The sequence below is a fragment of the Anomaloglossus baeobatrachus genome, chromosome 10 (genome assembly GCF_048569485.1).
Source record: "Anomaloglossus baeobatrachus isolate aAnoBae1 chromosome 10, aAnoBae1.hap1, whole genome shotgun sequence".
In the NCBI taxonomy this organism is placed as follows: domain Eukaryota; kingdom Metazoa; phylum Chordata; class Amphibia; order Anura; family Aromobatidae; genus Anomaloglossus; species Anomaloglossus baeobatrachus.
Genome location: NC_134362.1, coordinates 168,943,170 through 168,948,545, shown reverse-complemented (window position 1 = coordinate 168,948,545; position 5,376 = coordinate 168,943,170). Strand labels below are relative to the sequence as shown.

The 5,376-nt window shown below is 46.8% G+C and overlaps 1 long non-coding RNA gene across 1 annotated transcript; it reads left to right on the top strand.

Annotated features, from left to right (window-relative positions):
• Positions 1 to 3,858: 3,858 nt before the first annotated feature.
• On the top strand, positions 3,859 to 5,071 carry LOC142255324 (uncharacterized). Its single transcript, XR_012727406.1, has 3 exons — positions 3,859 to 4,771; positions 4,857 to 4,925; positions 5,009 to 5,071. It is a non-coding gene; the product is annotated as an uncharacterized LOC142255324 (long non-coding RNA).
• Positions 5,072 to 5,376: the final 305 nt, after the last annotated feature.

The window sequence follows — 5,376 nt, the reverse complement described above, 5'->3', positions numbered from 1 at the left end:
CAGACAGAGGAGACAGTGAAGAAGTGACCTGAGGGCCTAGGCGGTTAGTTGCCGGTGGAGTACTCCCGGAACTATGCATCAATGGGGTACAGAATCCTAGGTCAGGCAAAAACTCCAGGCAGACCTGATAAAATCTGCACAGTTAGGGGACCATCAAGGACCTCACTAACCTTGAAGTTCGGGACTCAGTAGCAAAGGGAGAATCGGGGACAGGATAAGAGACTCCAACCCCACAGGGTTCACGCTACCGTCATACGGACTGCTGAAGAAGACAACCAGGAGGGTACCCCCAGCCGCTCTACGCCACGGGGACCCACCAACCAAAGACAGGTGCAGGGGAAAGAAGCCACCAGGTCACTAAACCGACAGTGAGACTAAGGGTACCTGCGGTTAAGACCAGCCAGTCTCGGGTGACCAGTTACCAGCGTGCAGTGAGTAAAAAGAACCAGTTACACCAAACTCCCATTATGGCCTACCTTCTTTCAACACCCACCTGCAACACCTATCCTCTGGGGTCTGGCCCTGCTTGCGAAGGGCCTAACATCCAGGCTGCAATTACCACCAGCCCCAGTAGTGAACATTGTGCAGTGGCGGCTCCATCCACATAGCCGCAACACCGCAAGTGGCGATACGTATAAACTTTATTCAAGAATCCCCTGTAAATATCCCCTTTTCAAAAAGCACCCAGGGCACGGGACCAGGCAGCGGCCACCAAAGTGACATTCTCCAGTTATACACCGCCCGGCACCGAGTACCCCATAACCCTGGACGACACACTTGCACTGGGGCCCACGAGCTTTGTCACCACACTGCTTACATATAGGACAATGTGATGCTCCATAACTCTTCCTGCAGAGGTCGGGGGCTTCCCATTACTTTTATAGTAAGTTGCTACTACTGTGCCAAAAAATAAAATAATATCTCCCCTCAGCTGCCTGAGATTCACATGACACAAACCTCAGCTGCTGCAGAACATCATAATACACACTGCAGGTGTTGTCAGTCTGAGTTGAAGAGGTTCTGCAGCAGTTGAATTGTGTATTGTTTAACAATAGTGTAGCACCCACAAGTAATATTATAAAGAAATAGTTGTAGTACCCGGCGTTTCCCAGGATAGTAACTGTCTCCCAGTCTCCGTCTCTGTCTCTTTCCATGTCTCTGTCCCTGTCTGCCTCTGTCCCTGTCTGCCTCTGTCCCTGTCTCTTTCCCTGCCTGTCTGTCTCTTTCCCTGGCTGAATTGTAACACGCCAACATTCTTCTGACGTTCTGGCTGCACTGTGGCTCCCAGCTCCATTGACTTTAATGGAGGCAGGTTTTTTGGCGAATAACTGGAAAGCGCGAGGTTAAAATTTCCCCTAAAAACATACTCTATGATGTTCCCTGAGTCACATGGAGTGTCTGTGCAAAATTTCGTGATTGTACATGCGACAGTGTGGATTCCTTTAGCGGACACACAAACACACACACACACACGCACGCACACACACACTTAGCTTTATATAATAGATATTCCCCATAGACATCTAATGTTTAATAATTAACGATTTATACAATAAATAATATATATTATCTACCAAGCAAAATATTTACTATATACAAACAATGAGAAAACCTGTTTATATAAATCTTTTCCAATGCACAGATTTATATACATTTATATTATAAAAAAACAGACAGAATATTTATATTCCACATTCTCTGACAACATTCATCGGTTGGCAGCAAACATGGCGGCCGGCTGCTGTGATGTCACAATGCTCGGGGTTCTATATGATGATGTCATAATGGAATGGAATGCCGGAGGGTATATAAGCCCCCCGCACAGTGATATCACTGCCATTTCTTGAGTTGATGCTTTTGCTGAAACTTCACTTTGGTTCTGGAAGAGTGATCTAGTTTGTGCTCCACATCTAGTGTTTACTTCCTATTACTTGTTATTGATCTTTGATCAGGGCACAATAATACCGGTGCCCGGAGAGCTCAATTCTCCAAATTCTATCAGCTTCAGGTACCTAAGACATGAGTGCCCGGGAGCTGCGTCAGCTGATTGCTGACAATGAAGCATGGCTGCGCCGACCACAAAATCGAGGTAAGTGAAATATTTGGGGACAAGAGACAATATTCACACCCTATAGGGCAGGGGGCTCAAACTCGGCTGGGTATAAGGGCCACACAGAAAAAAACAATTGGGGGCCACACTCTTTTCAGGACAAATTGACATTTTTATTGGTACCATATTTTTTTCTATACAGTTTTGGATCATCATTTTTGAACTTTGTTTAGTTTATTAGAACAATGTACAGTTTTTGTTTTTTTTTTAAAAAAAATAAAAGATATATAGTATATATACATTATATATATATATATATACACACACACACTCACACACATACACATTTTTGCTGGTAAAAAAAACAATCATGCTTTTTTTATATATTTGAGCCCATTTTTGTAAGTAATACAGTTTTACAATTGGTACCATATAATAATTTTTTGCCAACATTTTGTAGTAGTGTTCCAGTCGTGGTCCTCATCTTTTAGTACTGTCACTATCCTGCTAACCATTCTGTAGTAATATGCCCATTCTTGTCTCCTTGTAGTAATGTGCTTATCCTTGTCCCCATCCTGTAGTAATGTGCAAATTCTTGTGCCTATCCTGTAGTAATGTGCCCATTCTTGTTCCCTTCTTGTAGTAATGTGCCCTTGTGCTCAGTCCCTGTCCCCATCGTGGTCATCACCCTGTAGTAATGTGCCCATCCTTGTCTCCATCCTGTAGTAATGTACCCATCCTTGTCCCCTTCTTGTATTATTGTGCCTCATCCTTGTTCCCATCCAGTAGTAATGTGCCCCATTGTGGTCCTCATCCTGTAGTAATGTGCCCATCCTTGTCCCCTTCTTGTTGTAATGTGCCCATCCTGGTCCTCATTTTGTAGTAATATGCCCATCCTGGTCCCCATCCTGAAGTAATGTGCCCCATCCTTGTGCCCATCCTGTAGTAATGTGCCCATCCTTGTCTCCATCCTGTAGTAATGAACCCATCCTGGTCCACTTCTTGTAGTAATGTGCCCCATCCTTGTCCCCATCCCATAGTAATGTGCCCCATTGTGGTCCTCATCATGTAGTAATGTGCCCATCCTTGTCCCCTTCTTGTAGTAATGTGCCCATCCTGAAGTAATGTGCCCCATCCTTGTGGCCATCCTGTAGTAATGTGCCCATGCAGGTCCTCTTCTTGTAGTAATGTCCCCTTTACTGGACCTCTTCTTGTAGCAATGTCCCATCCTGGTCCCCTGTTGTGCTATTCTACGCGGCTTGCAGGCACGTAGACCTGGTAATGTTCGCAGCCATTGTCAGAGCTTCATCTGAAATTCAGATAAATGTTCTGCCGGCGCTGCACAAGTCAAGTTCTCTCTGCCCAACTATTCCAATAGCGGCCACTGGCCAATCAGAGGCAAGCAACTGAGGTCAAATAGGTCAGTTGCTTGCTTGCTTCACAGCTCCAGAAAAACGTTCATCTGAAAAAAAGCACTGACGGCTGCGGCCCCTGCACCGGCTGCGATCGTTACTGATCCACGTGCCTACTGGCCGCAAGAAGCAGCCTGAGGGGCTGCATGCAGCCCGCAGCCACATGTTTGAGATCTCTGCTATAGGGCATTCCTGGGAGGAGATATCATGGTGTATGATGGGCCACATTTTAGGATAGAAACTGCAGGTAAACTAAAGTCCAAAATAAGGCAATTTGTTTCTAGTGTTCTCCTCTCCCTAAACACAGCAGCAGCGGATGGGCTGATCCCTATAGGCCATAAGTATTTTACAAAATTGGAAATAATTGTGATAATTTATCATTTCTTTATAGGTCAGGCCATAACTGTCCATAGGTTGAGGTCTCAAGAAAGACATCAGAGAAGACCTCCCCGTGGACATCAGAGAGACAGCAATGCTGTCACTGAGAGGAGAGGGAGACCTGCCAGAGATCCTCTACACCGTAGGGGACAAGAGGGCAGGGAAAGAAGCCGCTCTCCTCTAAGACCAGCCTCTGCCGAACCCTCCAGCTCAACAGCGGAGGGCAGCAGTGGAAGGAGTAGAGAAAGAAGCCGCTCTCCTCCTAGACCAGCCCCTGCCGGGCCCTCCAGCTCAACAACAGAGGGCAGCAGGGGCAGGAGCAGAGAAAGAAGCCGCTCTCCTCCTAGACCAGCCCCTGCCGGGCCCTCCAGCTCAACAGCAGAGGGCAGCAGTGGCAGGAGTAGAGATAGAAGCCGCTCTCCTCCTAGACCAGCCCCTGCCGGGCCCTCCAGCTCAACAGCAGAGGGCAGCAGTGGCAGGAGTAGAGAAAGAAGCCGCTCTCCTCTAAGACCAGCCCCTGCGGGGCCATCACCATCCATCAACGCACCTATTCAACCGCAGGCAGAGCCTGTGATCCCACCTCCACTGCCACAGGTGGAGCCACCTGTACAAAATGTACCTGTGCCGAGGAGAAGGCGTGGTAGGATTAGCTGGAGAGCTCGCCAAATTGCGAGACTCCCAACAAGGAATGTAACCTCACAGGAGGAGGGCGAGAGATGTCCCATATGTATAGAGGACTATCAGATCGGAGAGCAGCTCACAGTCATCCCGTGCAACCACTTCTTCCATCCAGGTTGCATTTCTGACTGGCTGCGCTCCAGCCCTCACTGCCCCCTGTGCCGTAACCACTGCTTCAGACGCGCACCACAATGACATCTTAAGATGTCCATGGTGCGGGCAGTGGAAGAGACCATCTTGAATTCCAGCCCAGGTAAGGGACCCTGCATTCATTACAACTAATTTGAAGGCTATAAAAAAAAATGTCGTCTTTAACTTCTTGCTGTTCTGTTCTCTAGTTTACCATCAGCTTTGGTCAATATCTAACATGAAGGGCTAAACACAGGACATACCCCAAACACCGGACGGTAAGTCATCACTCACCCCTCTGTCCAGTCATATGTATATTACATGTAACAGAGAAATAATCACTGCTTTCTCCTCTTTGTAGAAGGAAAGTCAAAAAAAGTTTGGAAAACAAAGAATAATTAGATCAGAACAACCTGTACTTCATGTAAGTAAATATTAGGATTCCATTTCTTTTAGTCTCCAGCTCATTTTACTAGGAATTTATTCATATAATAAAATCAGGGGTGGTACGATCATGGTCGGGACCTCTGCGGGGCCTGGGGGGTACAGGGTGCTATATAATACCAGAATAGGGACAAAGATACAAGCATGGGTTAGGAAAGCTGGTTACTGAGTGAAAGAAGTGCTTTCCCTCATCACCCAGCTTTCCCATGCTCTGCTTTACATCTTTCTTTCATCACCCAGCTTTCCCATGGTCTACTCTATACATATTTCTCTCAGCACCCAGCT